Source organism: Ascaphus truei, chromosome 3 (assembly GCF_040206685.1).
Source record: "Ascaphus truei isolate aAscTru1 chromosome 3, aAscTru1.hap1, whole genome shotgun sequence".
NCBI classification, from domain to species: domain Eukaryota; kingdom Metazoa; phylum Chordata; class Amphibia; order Anura; family Ascaphidae; genus Ascaphus; species Ascaphus truei.
The window spans coordinates 243,314,822-243,330,530 of NC_134485.1; the positions used below are offsets into that span (position 1 = coordinate 243,314,822).

Genomic DNA, 15,709 nt, shown 5'->3' on the forward strand with positions numbered 1-15,709 from the left:
GAAGCGGCTGATTGAACCACGACAGGCAGTTTTGTGGGGCGATTGCGATACAATTGGCCGCATCAGAGCGTATTGGTCCTAAAATAGATGGCAGGATTGTATTGTAGTTGGCAAAGGTGTGGAGAACCAATGTATATTAAAGGACTGTTTGTGTGGTGCATTAATATGCAACTTTGTGTTTAAATTACATATTTCAAGTACTCGAGCAGCATCCTCTAGCATATTAGATAAATAAACTCTGCTTATGCATCATTAATTTGACTAATACAGTATATATGACTGCAATCTTTAAGAGAAAACAAAGAACAGACTATGAAAACGATGAGATATTGTTGTAGAGCAACATCTCTCCCCCATAGAAAGACGAGCAGGAGACAAAAACGACAACCCGGATACAAATATATTATGCTGACCCCAGGGGTGAAAAGTTACAAGCCCCCAAAAGGGGGTGAGAAATGATGTAGTGAAAATTATGTGGAGCCTGGCTTGTTCCTGTTCATTTACTTTCTTCTCAATAAAGCATTGTTTAAAAAAAAAAAAAAAAAAAAAAAAAAAAAAAAAAGGAAGAGGAGGTGGGGAGGGGAGGACAGACGGCGGGAGAGAGACCGAGACCACAGGGGGGAGAGAGGGAGACCGGGAGAGAGACCGAGACCACAGGGGGGAGAGGGACCGAGACCACAGGGGGGAGAGGGACCGAGACCACAGGGGGGAGAGGGAGAGACCGAGACCACAGGGGGGGAGAGGGAGAGACCGAGACCACAGGGGAGAGAGAGAGAACGAGACCACAGGGGAGAGTGACCGAGACCACAGGGGGGAGAGAGAGAGACCGAGACCACAGGGGAGAGGGAGAGACCGAGACCACAGGGGAGAGGGAGAGACCGAGACCACAGGGGAGAGGGAGAGACCGAGACCACAGGGGAGAGGGAGAGACCGAGACCACAGGGGAGAGGGAGAGGAGACACCGAAGGAGGGAGAGAGACCCCACGGGACTGGGCACCTGGAGACTGTATACAGAGAGGTACTGTGAGGAGAGCAATAGGACAGGGGGCAGGGAGAGACCGGCGGAGAGATCACTCACTGCAAGCAAATACAGGCACCGGCAGAGAGGAGGAGAGGGGCTGTCACACCGGCAGAGAGGAGGAGAGGGGCTGTCACACCGGCAGAGAGGAGGAGAGGGGCTGTCACACCGGCAGAGAGGAGGAGAGGGGCTGTCACACCGGCAGAGAGGAGGAGAGGGGCTGTCACACCGGCAGAGAGGAGGAGAGGGGCTGTCACACCGGCAGAGAGGAGGAGAGGGGCTGTCACACCGGCAGAGAGGAGGAGAGGGGCTGTCACACCGGCAGAGAGGAGGAGAGTGGCTGTCACACCGGCAGAGAGGAGGAGAGGGGCTGTCACACCGGGAATGGTGGTCTTAGACTGGGAGAAAGGTAAGATCAGAAACCAGAGGACTGGTATTTATGCAGTGTGTATGGATGATATATATATATATATATATATATATATATATATATATATATATATAATCATCCATACACACAATGTACATACAGTGTATATGTATTGTTTTCAGATATATAAAGTGTGTCTGTCATGTGTATGTATGTAAGAGTATACTTTGTGTGTAAAGATGTACATAGAAATGTGTGTGTATATATATAATATATTTGTCACTTGTATCACTATGTGTACGAATGTTTGTATATTTCTGTAGCTCATATACATGCTTAGATCTATTCCCATACATGTTGGTGTATAGATAGCACGTCTTGCTGCTTCCCCAGCGGATGTGAGCAGCAGGAGGTGGCCAGGGATGACCCTGTGTGTGTATGTGAGGAGGGACTTATGTTCCTGAGGATAGATGAGCAGACCCAGACATGAGACAGCCCAGACTCACAGCTCCTCCTATTTATGCTGCAGGTTTTTTTTTTTTTTTTTTTTTACCATTACAATAATACCAATCATGGTGAATAGTCAGACTCTTTGTATATAGGAGGCCTCAGATCAGCATTCCTCATATCTACGTGTGTGTATTGAAACTGCAAGCGCCACACACACCATTATGGGTTTACAGGCACTATTCATTTTAACCCACGTTTTCAGATAATTACACAAATTAGGTTGCACAGAAACTTGACACTTTTAATGAACCCGGATTGATTTTTTTTTTGCTGTCATTGCCGAATCGTGAGAGTATTGATTAGCACACAATTGAATTGTTTCTGAATCCAGAAAATGACGCAATCGCTAAGCATATTGCAGTATACTCCATTCTTTAATGTATTATTGTGTTAATGAATATAAATATGAACGTTTCTATGCGGCACCTGGCTTTATGACCTCCACCCTCTCCCTTATTTAGCCTGCAATGATTTTCTCCCAGATTTTTAGGACTCAAGAAGGTTGGTTAGGGTAAGTTTAAGTATGGCATGTTAGGGATAGGGTAACAGTTAATTTGGCATATTAGGGTAAGGGTTAGGCTGAACAAGTGCACTATTTACCTGGCTCATGAGTAAATGGCCTCTGCTTATAAATATATAATTGCAAAGCCAGTACAACCAACCTCACACTGATGGGACCCAAAAGGTCGAAACAGCTGTCTGTGAGTAGTTTGACTGGCCTTGCAATTAACGCAGCGGAACCACTGTATGCTAGGTGATAATGGTGAAAGGCAGGGTTGTAGACCTGTCTTAAGACATGTGAATGTGCTCACAAGTGATTGACTACATCCTAACGGTGGATGTTTTTTGTCGCCTTTTTCACCCAGCATAACATAAATAGTGTGTGTGTGTGTGTGTGTGTGTGTATATATATATATATATATATATATATATATATATATATATATATATATATATATATATATATATATATATATATATATATAATCAAAAAATAAATAGATGATACCGTTCTGTGGCTAACGAAATGCTTTTATTTGTGCGAGCTTTCGAGATACACTGATCATAGTAATGGTGGTGTCTAGAAAATGTACTTCATCCGGGGAATGGGTGAGTTTGAGGTTGATGGTCGGGTGGAAAGTATTGAAGTTGTCATAGAACTGTAGGAGGTCCTGTTCGCCAGAGGTCCAAATCAGGAGTATGTCATCGATGTAGCGAAGGTATGTAAGGGGTTTCAAGTGACAGGTGGACAGAAAGTCACTTTCCAGTTCACACAAAGCTCGCACAAATAAAAGCATTTCGTTAGCCACAGAACGGTATCATCTATTTATTTTTTGATTATTGAAGCTCGGCTAACACGGTACTGATACCTCTACATGTATATATATATATATATATATACAGTGTTCGACAAACCTATACATACATTTGCACATTTACTTCTTGACAAAGGGACTTAGGTCCCGAAACGCGTCGAAGTTACCATGTACTATCTTTTGACCACTCAATAAATTGCTTTTATTATCACTGGCTGCAGCCCCCATTGCTCACTTGGAGTGCTCCGCCATTGGATCCCCTGGACCATCCCTTCCTGTATATATATATATATATATATATATATATATATATATATATATATACAGTGTTCGACAAACCTATACATTTGCACGCCCCGGGCGAGTGGATTTAACATCGTGGCGAGCTCCTATTTGCCCAAGCAGCACACGTGAGGTACTAGGTGGCGAGTAGATTTTTTGGTGATTTGTCGACCACTGTGTGTGTATATATACAGGCATACCCCGGTTTAAGTACACTCACTTTAAGTACACTCGCGAGTAAGTACATCTCGCTCAATAGGCAAACGGCAGCTCACGCATGCGCCAGTAAGCACGTCCTGAACAGCAATACCGGCTCCCTACCTGTACCAAAGCTGTGCGCAAGCGGGGAGACTATAGAGCCTGTTACAAATGCCTTATTTACATCAATTATGCACGTATATGACGATTGCAGTACAGTACATGCATCGATAAGTGGGAAAAAGGTAGTGCTTCACTTTAAGTACATTTTCGCTTTACATACATGCTCCGGTCCCATTGCGTACGTTAATGCGGGGTATGCCAGTGTGTGTATATATATATATATATATATATACATATACATATTTGCATCAATTAATATAATACTACATTAAATATTGCGTAATAGTGCATCATATATTTGTAATGCATGTTGGGTTTTTTCCATCTGACTGTCTCACCATTTTACGCTTGTCTCTTTTACTCTTGTTTATTTGTTTCTTAATCTATTTCATGTTCCCAGGTTGTCTAATTTTGCCTGTTCCCTTGTTGTCTGTTAATCTTTCTCTCTGGCTCTTAGGCTGTATCTTTTCCTCTTGTTCCATGACACATTCATCCTATGTATCTCACGGTCTTGCACTGTCTCAATTCCTCTTATTTGTTGACTTTTTTTTACTGACGTCTCTTTTGTTCTCTGTTATTTATTTCTGACTCCCTGGTTATCTTACTCGTTGCCTCATTGTTAGGCTCTCTCATTGACTCGTGTTCCATGGCGCTCTCTCTCCCTCTCTCTCTCCGTCTCTCCCTCTCTCTCTCTCTCTCCGTCTCTCCCTCTCTCTCTCCGTCTCTCTCTCCGTCTCTCCCTGTCTCTCTCTCTCCGTCTCTCTCTTCCTGGCTGTCTCTCTATCTCTCTCTTCCTGGCTGTCTCTCCCAGGCTCTGCTTGCCTCTTGTGTCTTGTCTGAATTCTGTATTACAGGCCTGTTCAGGTCTGACTCCCTCTCCCTCCCATCCTCTCACATCACATGGGAGACTCCACCAGACACAACACTGCTCAGCAACTCACACAGGAATACAACAAGGACAGGCGTATTATACATTTACATGGAATCCAAGCTCTCAGAGAGTTAATCCAAACTGCCCTGATTTTCTAACCGTCTGTGCTTACTTGGACTGCAATAGAGCTGTATGGGGACATAGATTTTCAATTCCTGTTGTATTAATCAGGAAATTAATAGCAGCGATTTGTCATGTAATGATGTGCCTTTTTTATTTCTGCTTTCTGTAGATTTTCTCCCTTTCTTTCTTTAGTATCTACAATCTGATTTACTAAGGGGTCTGGGTTAGATTTGTGTTCCAAGTGATAAGTTTATCTGTGAAATGTATAGTTTATCTAACCATATGTTTTGGATTTGGAGGATGAAGTCTATGTCAGTCTCTCTAACTCCCAAAATGAAATCATTGAAGTACTAACTATATTCCCTTCCAGCACTTTAGGTAGAAATAAATTGCTACATTAAAAACACTTGACTTTGAACTTGCAGGATTTTACATACAAAACAATTTAAACTGCATCCATGAGCCCATGTAAAGATTCGGGGCAAATGTGAATAGTGTCAAATGGGGCAGCGCTGCGCAAACTTTTTCAGCTGCGGCCCCCTTCCTGGGAGCCGCAGCGTTTGCGCCCCCCTTCCCCCGAAGGCACGGCTTCAAATGACGTTGCGGGTCGCGTCATCCCACCGCGTCATTTGACGCATGTTGCCATGGCGACACGTGATGTCACATGACCCAGCTGCCAGTAGGTAAGTGAGGTTACAGAGGCCTCATGCCTCCCCTGGCATTAAATTAAATGCCTGGGGGAAGAGCGCGGGGCCCGCGCCCCCCTGCAAATTCTCCCGTCCCCCCTGGGGTGGGGCGCGCCCTCCAGTTTGTGCACCGCTGAAATGGGGTATGTACGTTCTGCATTCGAAGAGTATATATGTATATGTGTCAATATACAGTACAGGGTTGAAAAAATCTACTTGTCAAGGGCTAATGGAAAATTAGGGTGTGGACCGCAGAACGTCTTCAGAAGCATGGCTGTCAATCACTGCAATGCTTCCCGAAGTTGTACCTCATAAACACTTGCGTAGATCTACGCAAGGCATTGTAGGTCATGACTTCAGGGAGCAGAGCGTGATTGACAGCTCTGCTTCCAAAGATGGGTTGCAGCATTTGCGGTATTTCCAGCCTCGCTTCGTGGACGAGTGGCTTCTCGCGCTAGGTAGGTGACATTTTTCTAGCCCTGCGTGTGTGTATGTATGTATGTATGTGTATATATGTATATACACACACACACACACACGCTAGCTCGCTGATATACCCGGCGTTGCCCCGGATAAAATTTTCCCGCTCCCCCTCACTCTACGCTCACCCCCCTCCTTTCACATCTCCATTCCCCCCTCACAGCTCCGATTTCCCCCCCCCCCTTCACAGTTCCGATTTCCCCCCCTTCACAGTTCCGATTTCCCCCCCTTCACATCTCCAATTCTTTCCCCCCCCCCCGCCTTTATAGCTCGGCGGCGGCTGGTCACTGGGGGAGTGGGGGTGGCCGTGAGGGTTGGGATTCCCCCCCTTCACAGCTAGGCGGCGTCTCCCTGGATGGGCGGGTTGGAATCCCCCCCTTTCAGAGGTTAGCGGCGGTGGCTCACCTTTGGTTAGTGATTTTCTCCCCCTCCCCCCCCCTTCAGAGCTCGGCAGCAGTGGGTCACTGGGGGGGGGGGGGGCGGGAGGGTTGATTCTCCCTCCCCCCCCCCCCCCCCAGTCGCAGGCGGGAGGGTTGTGCGGCTCACTGCAGGTGGATTAGTGACAGGGTGCGGCGGCACCCTGCGGGTATCTCTGCGGCGGCTGACTTTGGGTGCGGTGTGTATTGTATGTCTTTATTTATATAGCGCTATTAATGTACAGAGCGCTTCAGGGGGTGTGACGGGGTGGTGGCGGCAGCGGACTTACTGTGGGGCGGGGTGTCCGCTGAGGTGGCGGGCGGGAGCAGGGTCGTCAACAGAAAGCATGGGGCCCAGGACAAATGAAAGGAGCAGGGCACCCCCCTCCCATAGCGCACCTACCAGGGTAAAATATTTTTTAGCACACAACTTGAACGTAACTGTTTTCTTACTGTCATACCGAAAAAAAGATTACAATGCAACCTGTTTCTTTTTATATTTTCCACAAGACAGGTAACTGAGTGGGTGCGCGGGTGGGTGACTGAGTGGGTGCGCGGGTGGGTGACTGAGTGACTGGAAGGCAGGAGCGGGGGGTGAAAGGCAAGAACGGGGGGGGTGAATGGCAGGAGCGGGGGGGGTGAATGGCAGGAGCGGGGGGGGTGAATGGCAGGAGCGGGGGGGGTGAAAGGCAGGAGCGGGGGGGTTGAAAGGCAGGGGGGGGGGGTGAAAGGCAGGAGCGGGGGGGGTGAAAGGCAGGAGCGGGCGTGCGTGCTAGAGGCGGCAGCAGGTGAGAGGCGACGGCCTGGAGTGTGCGGCGTGCGGGAGAGGTGAGCGGCAGGGAGAGAGGCGACGGCCGGAAGTGTATGGGGCGTGCGGGCGGGAGACAGGCGGCAGGGAGAGAGGCGACGGTCAGGCGTGATAGCGGGCGGAGATGCGACTGCTTGGAGTGGTGGTGTGAGGGACTGGTGATGCGGGGGGCCGGTGGCGGTGTATGTGAGGCGGCGGTGAGAGGGGCTGATTACGTGTAAATGCGGGATACAGTATGTAGGGAAGACGGGCCGCCAGTTCCGCAGACGCATATTGGAACACATTGGTTCTATCAGAAATGAGCTAGACACACCTGTGTCATGCCATGTTAGGGGACATCATGGGGGAGACATCAATTCCCTACGCTTTCAAGGCATTTTTTGCCTCAAAGCCAATACAAGAGGGGGGGACGGGGACAAAATTCTTTTACAGCAAGAGTCCCGTTGGATATATCAATTATCCACCCTATCACCATTAGGTCTCAATGAGGGGGTCCTCTTCACCCCCTTCCTGTAAAATACCCCCTTCTTGCAAAAATCTTTCTGGTAAACTTTTTGGTTGCATGTGATACTCATTTTAAATAGGTGCATCACTCTCCAATCCTGTTCCTCTGAACAAATTGTAATTCTCCTTCTGGGGTATTCACTCCTACACTCCATGACAATATAATGACTAATTTTGATGAATAATCTAGTTACCTTTGAAATTCAATGTCAGACTCTGGAAATGGTCAATAAGAAGCACACAGCTGATTAAGAATGTTTATTTACAAACACAGGCAAATACAAACATCAAGCAATTACGAATATGTCCTTTAATTAGACTTACCTAGTCAGGACTAAGAAGAACCATAAGCATCCAGAAATAGCAAGCAATCACAATGAATAATGTCTTTATATTGTCAGCATTCTATATGGTAGCCATTAACGAGTGTTTAAAACATTTTTCTTCAGTTACACTGGGAACATTGCTCGCAGTGATCTCCCTCATGCTGTCAATAGGTATGTCGCGCACTGATGACGCGACGCAACTTCAGGCCATTCAGCGCATGGCATTCTCGGTAGCTATGGCAACCATCCTCTGCAAACCAAAACAAAAAAGGCAGGGCTAAGATGCCGAACGGTCACGTGACTGTGAATAACCAATCGGATGCGCGGCTGGCTCTGTACTGAGGTTATTGGCATTATGCTGTCTGCTGCCAATGAGGGAGGTCGCATTCTGATGACGCGACGCTACTCCCGGCCATAAACCATATGGGATTTCATGCACTTCCCCTCCCCTACTCCCCTACTCCCCTCCTCCCCCGTAATTAAATAAAGGGGCAGGATAATCTGGGGCCAAGATCACATGACCACCACCCACCAATGGGATGTATCATTAGCCATGCGATAAGTCACAGCCAATTAGGGACTCCTACCATTATGTAACCCAATTTGAAGTGTGGGAGGGATATATGCGCAGAAGCCCTATCACAGTCTGACATTAGTTAACCAATGGGGTAAGAATTAAGTGTATAAAGATCTGAGAGAATCACTCTGTAATTGCCCCCGATGAAGCCACAACGGTGAAACATATGTTGGGCAGGCTAAGCGTCACCACCTAGTGCGCTGGCTATATCGGAGAGGTCTGTTGCCTTTTCTCAGTTAGAGTGTTTCGGAGCCTTCTAAAGGAAGCACAACACTCTGACTACTCTCCTATTTGTCATGGTTCCGAGTACAAGACACATACTTTGTGATCTTGAAATAGCTGTTTTGCTAAACATAACAGACCTCTAGGTTCATTTACCTTTGAACCTGTTGGTCTGGTACATATGTGTGTGTATATATCCGTATACTAGCATTAGCTGGCTCAACAAATATACCATGTTATTTTGAGCACACACACTATATTAAGCTATACTCTCCATTTAGGTGTAGTCCTCAAACTACATAGAACTGTATTGGTATAACTACCACTGTTAGTATAATCATATAGCAGTGGGACATTCTGATTTAAAATAGTTATTCCTAGCATACACTGTTAGTTTGAACTAGGCATACAGTTACCTCCTCCGTTTTTTAATTTATTTTAATCACTTTGGTTCACGTTAGTTTTTTGCTGCAATAAATATATTTTAATCATTTATTAATAAATAGTAATTTTTAATATAGGTATAGGTGTTTTCTTGTGCGGCTATTAGGTATATAGATAGATATATATATATCTATCTCGTCCCCCATGACAGTACACATGATTGGGTTTATGCCTCTCCTCCTGTGTAGTAGGACCTCTGTTGCTAAAGCATTTTAAAAGGCCCCTCCCATCTGAGATCCCCAGTCATGTTTTTCCTAGCTACGATTTGTAGACTTTTCTCCCAGACAGGGAGAAACCGAAAGATATTGTAAACTTGCTGGATCCCTGCAGCTAGTACAGGGGGAGGGGCTTCTGACGATCTGGTCACCCATCTACGGTGCGTATACCATCAAAATTGTCAGGTTAAGGTCTGATGCATCCTCTGTAGTCTTGTCCCTCCGCTGCGGTGTCTATACCGCTGTAACCCAATGGGTAAGGTCTGATGTAGCCTCTGTGGTCTGGTACCTCCACTATGTCCTATATACCCGCTAAGTCCTCTTATTTATTTAAAAAATGTTTTACCAAGAGGTAATACATTGAGAGTTAGCTCTCGTTTTCAAGCGTGTCCTGGCCATAGAGTTAAGATGACAAATAATACATGGTTACAAATACATAGTTACATAAGTGAACAGGGTATATACATTATATACAAGACATTGCATGCACAGTTAAAACGCCTATAATATATATTATCTTTAACAGTTACAGCCCAGATTAAAATGTGAGACAGCCATGGTTTTGAAAGAACTTAAACTGGTGGTGGATGTGAGAGTCTCCGGTAGGTTTTCCAGTTTTGGGGTGCACGGTAAGAGAAGGAGGAGCGGCCGGATACTTTGCTGAACCTTGGGACCATGAACAGTCTTTTGAAGTCAGATCTCAGATGATGAGTGCTGCATGTGGTAGGGGTGAGGAGCTTGTTCAGGTAGGCTTGCCCAGAAAGTATTTGGAGGCAAGACAGGAAAGATGAACTTTGCGCCAAGACTCAAGTGATGACTAATCTAGTTCTTTGAGCATTTAACAGTGATGTGTGTTGTAGTTGCATTGGAGAACAAAACAGCATATTGAATTGTAGAGGGTGTCACGTTTGCTAAGGTGGGTTTGGGGTGCCGATCCGTATACTATGTCCCCATAATCGATAATTGGCATTAGCATCTGCTGTGCGATACGCTTTCTGAGTAGCAGACCAAGGGCTGGGACTCGCGGCGCGGGCGGCTGCACGGGCTTTCCCCACCAGCAGGTCCCGGTCCCCCCTAGCTGCAGAGCTCACTACACGCTGTGATGCGTCAGCCGCCAGGGGATACAAGAGAATTGTAATCCCAAGCGGCGACGCGTCACGTGGTGTGGCTGTGAGCCAATGAGGAGGGGAGGCTTCGGGAGGAGGAGAGGCTTCGGGGAGCGGGGAGGAGTGTGGAGTGCCTGCCTCTGTCTCTGTGTGTGTGTGTGTGTGTGTGTGAGTGCCTGTGTGTGTGTATGAGTGCCTGCGTGTGTGTATGAGTGTGTGTTGCTTGTGATTACTTCAATCAGCAGCTCCAGCCCGAGCCCGTGGAGGGAGGGAGGGGGGGGAGAGTAGCGGGTCCCTCCGCTCAAGCCACGCCCCCCCCTCCCGCTCAAGCTTCCCACTCCCTCCCACTCCCGCCCACCTCCCGCTCCGGCTCCCTACAGACCGCATATCGCGGTCTGTGTATGTCAGCGCCCCGCCTGTCTGCAGTGCGGGAGCGCTGATGGAGGGAGCGGGGCCTTAGCCTAAGGCTGCGCTTATAGTGCCGAGTCAAAACATATGCATTGCCGCTGTCGCGCGCTATTATATTAGGCGCGATGGCTTGGTGGCGATCGCTGAAAGTCATCTCGATTTGATTTTTCCAGCGACCGTAGCGTGACGTCGTCGTCGCCAGCACAATAAGCGCAGGCTTAGGGAGGATTTGTTCCTATAAATTACACCTAGTTTGGCATAGGTTTTGGATGTCGGGGTATCAATGTGCGTTCCGAATGTTAAGTGGGAGTCAAACCATATGCCCAGGTATTTAAAACTAGTAACAGGAGTTAGGGTGGTTTTAGCGTTGGTTCTGATCTGGAGCTCAGTCACTGGAAGCTTTACAAATTTTGCCCTGGTCCCAAATACCATTGTTACAGTCTTGTCAGTGTTTAAAAACAGTTTGTTTTGGGAAATCCAATTTTCAAGTCTCAAAAAGTCAGATTGAAGTATGTGTTCAAGGTCGGAGAGGCTAGGGCTTTGTGCATATAAATTGTCATCTGCATACATGTGTATTGAGACTCCCTTTCAAGCTGTAGGAAGATTATTGATGAACACTGAGAAGAGTAGGGGCCCCAGAACAGAGCCTTGCCGGACACCACATGTGATATCCAAGGGGTTGGAGTTAGAGCCTGAGAAGGACACATGTTGGGATCTACCTGATGGGTAAGAATGAAACCAGTTTAAAGCATGCTTCCCTATTCCAGAGCACTGGAGTTTAAGCAAGATAACATGATCAACAGTATCAAAGGCCTTTGCAAAATCTAGGAATATTGCACCAGTGAGTTGTCCCCATTCCATTCCACAGTGGATTTAATTGCAAACTTTTACCAGGGAAGTTACCGTGGAGTGTTTGGGGCGAAAGCCAGATTGGAATTGGCTAGGGAAATTTGTCTTGGTATAGTAATTCTTTAATTGGGAGTGAACACGGTTTTTCTATGACTTTGGATAGAATTGGGAGAAGAGAGATTAGCCTGTAGTTTGAGACAGTGTTTGTTTTTGTCCCCACTTTTGAAGATTGGGACATCTCTAGCGGTTTTTCAGGTTTTAGGGCCTGCAGACAGAATAGAGTTGACTATGGAAGCAATTGGTTTGGCAATGACTGGGGCACCACGTCTTAGGAACTTAGATTGCAGTAAATCAGGTCCACATTGGCTGCTTAGTTTTAGTTTGAGGAGCGCTTGTGTAATCTCCTCTTCGGATACTGGGACAAATTGAAAATTGTGTGCAGTGTTTGGAGAGGGTGGGGCTAGAGAGGTACTCTCAGAATGAGATTCATGTTTGTGGTTTGGGTTGCGTTTTGCTAATAAGTTAGTAGCACACCCTACAAAGTAATCATTGAATGCATTTGCAACGTCAGTGGGATTTGTCATAGTAATATCCTCCTTAGTGATATTACTTGGTTGTTGATGGCTAGAAGGCTGGAATATATTGTTGATAACCTTCCAGAACTTAGCTGGGTTTGATGTATTTTGGTGAAGATTGTCAGAGTAATATTGTGCTTTTGCGTGCCTTGTTTGCCTTGTGCACATTCCGCTGGCATCTGTAGTGATTAAGATCCTTGGTAGTGCCAGTTACTTTGTAGCTTTTCCACAAGGCATCCCTGAACTGGTAGAGCGCTATAAGGTCAGTTGTAACCCAAGGAAGGTGGGCCCCCATATTCTTATTCTGCGTAGTGGAGCATGGGTATCTCGGTTTTAAGAACTCGGATAGGAAATAGTCGACGCAGAATCAGGGTCGGGAATTAAGTCAATTCTATACCAAGGGCAGTTGGTAAGGTCAGTCAGAAACTGTTGTGGGTTAAAGTTTCTAAATTTTCTAGTGAGGAGAACTTTGGGGCTTAATTGGGGCGGTTTAATTTTCCTTACACAGTACACTATTGCATGGTCACTGAAAATGTCAGGAAGGATGCCAGAGGATTGGATTCTGCTGGGATTTGAGGAGAGAATTCAGTCTAGCAAGGAATGGTTGTGAGTTTTCAGGTTTGTCTGTGTGCGTTGGGAAATGAGTTGCGTTAGGTTAAGTGACTTGAGTTGTCTGGATTTTGTGGTTTTTAGGGTCGAACCAGTTGTAGTTCAAATCCCCAAGAGCTAGAAACTCGTCATCTGTAAGGAATTGGATATTGCCCCCTTACCTGATCTACGGTGGAGCTTAACAGTTGAAGATATCGCCTAGACCTGGAGATGAACTAAGTTTTAATTATATGTAAGTTTCTATATTATTGTTGTTACATTATATATTATTATACCCTTACCTTGGTACGCACCTGTGCCTTTTTTTCTTGGTTGCCTGGTTCTGTCGACGGAGTCTTCCGCTGGGATCCATCTTTGGAGTGGGAGGAGACACTTCGAATCACAGGAGCTGCAAGAGGAAAGGGGAGAAATTACTTTTCTGCATCCATAGGAATCAAGAGCGCGGACTGAACATTCTTTGACTGGGCTCGCCCTTTCCCTGATGCTGAACATAGACTTTCTCAAGTAACTGTGCTTGCCACACCCTCTCTGTTTGGCCTGCCTTGGCCTTCTTGCCATAGCTCCTAGTTTTGTCAGACTCCGCCGCGCTGAAGTGGGTACACTGAAGCCCTCAGTGTTTCTTGTTCTGTCTGCAGTTCCAGTTCCCAGTGACCTTCCAGTGGTCTTCACCACTCTCAGCTGCACCCGGCTAGGGAAAGCTGTTCCGTGCTGAAGCACTAGATCCCCTGTGCTTTCCCTTCTGCAATCTTACTGCTTCCAGTGGCCTTCACCACTCTCCGCTGTACCCGGCTAGGGGGTGCTGTTCTGAAGCACTGGATTCCAAGTTCCTGTTTCCTGCTCTCCGCGCTGAAGCGGCGCAGTTCCAGTGTCCGGCTCTCTATGCTGAAGCGGTAGTTTAAGTTCCTGCTTTCTACGCTGAAGCGATAGTTCCAGTTTCCGGCTCTCTACGCTCCAGTTCCTGCACTCCACGCTGAAGCGTTTTCTACCTTGTTTTCCTGATGATCACCTCAGCTCGTGACCACTACCTTTGCTCCTGTGCCGCCTGCCCTGACCCTGGCTTGTCTACCGATTACGCTACCTTCTCCAGTCCTGACCTGGCTACATCTGACCACGGAATTCACAACCCGGATCCGGCTTCGTGGTCTAAGGTCGGTGTATACCTATCCCCACCTCAGCCCCGCGGTCCGGTCCAGGTTTGTGGTGAGCATAACCGTTACCGATCCATACAATTAGAAGATGTAGAAGTGGCCCGGAAATGGACCACGCGGCTGTTCTATGAAAAGGGAAATAAGGCGGGTAGACTCCTAGCTAACAAATGAAAAGGAAATAGAACTAACATAAGTGATATCAATCAAGAATGGGGAAATATCATATGGCCAGAGGACAATAACCGAAAAGTTCAGTAAATTCTAGGACAAATTCTACAATTTAAGTTCCAGCAAACAGCAGAATCCCAATCTTAATCTAAAAATAAAAGAATACTTAAGACAATGTAACCTTTCAAAACTAGGTCAAGAGGACATAAAAACCATATAAACAGAAATTGCAGTCATCAGACTATTAGAGGTGGTTAAATCCCTATCTGTCAAAAGAACCGGGCCCAGGCGGCTTCACAAATTGATATTACAAAAAATATATAGGTATTCTAGCCCCAACAATGCTTCTGATGTTTAACTCCTCTCTAAATGGAAACCAAATACCAGCCGAAATGTCAAACGCCAGAGCTATAGACTAATTTCGTTGCTGAACCCAGACATCAAAATATATAGCAAAATAATACCAAATAGACTGCAAAAACTTCTACCAAAACTAATAAACCTAGACCAAGTCGGGTTCATCAACGAAAGACGAGCATCAGGTAATACAAGTATTCTGGACCTAGGGTCATGTCTAGGGTATGAATGGACCCAGATAGCTTCAACTCAGCCCCCTTTCCAAAGCACAACAAGTCCTGTTATATTTCCTTCACTTTATTAGGAAAGGAGCAGTATATACAGGTACTTGTGGATGTAATGGAGTTGTGAGAGTGCTTCTCTGTGGATGCCTTGTAGTTAAGGGCAGGTGAAAAGGATAAGGCTGCGTCCATGTTTAGTTCTTGCGGGCGGAGGCGCGCTTCCGCTCGGCACTGAGCCCCTACAGCCGCAATGAGAGCGGCTTTATTAGGGGCTCGCCTACACTTACGCGCGCTTGCGGAAGCATAGGTCTTAGGAAATTTTTTAATTTTCCCGCTTGCCGGAGCACAGGGCCGGTCACATGAGCGGTTCGACCAATGAGGGCGAACCAGCTCCGTGACGTCACTGGCCCACCCGCCGACACTCCCCCGGACGGCGCGCTGTCTAAGGCCAGGGAAAGCACCCGCTTTCCCTCAGCCTCTGCACGCCAGCAAAAACCATGGACGAAGCCTTAGGCTTTGCCGGAAGAAGTGTAACAGAGAGGGGTGCTGTACTCGCTGTGTCGTGGGTAGAAAAGGAAGTGAGCAGCAAGGGTCACACTAGAAGTGAGATGGGACAAACTGTCAGCAAAGACGGGGGAGGGCAGAATAGCCCATTCTGAGAAGAATCTCAGAGGTTGCTATAGCAATCCACTGATTTAAGGCTGTGTAAACAACATGTAACAATAATATTGCCTTTTCACATGCAGCTAGCTGCTGGGACAGGGAAAATAACAGGCAGC

The 15,709-nt window shown here is 46.7% G+C and overlaps 1 protein-coding gene across 1 annotated transcript in view; it reads left to right on the forward strand.

Annotated features, from left to right (window-relative positions):
* Nucleotides 1-752: 752 nt before the first annotated feature.
* REV1 (REV1 DNA directed polymerase) overlaps nt 753-15,709 on the forward strand; it is a 130,469-nt gene continuing 115,512 nt past the window's right edge. Inside the window, exon 1 of the mRNA XM_075590477.1 lies at nt 753-1,427. The gene's annotated coding sequence lies outside the window, so the exon portion shown is untranslated. The remainder of the gene's footprint in view (nt 1,428-15,709) is intronic.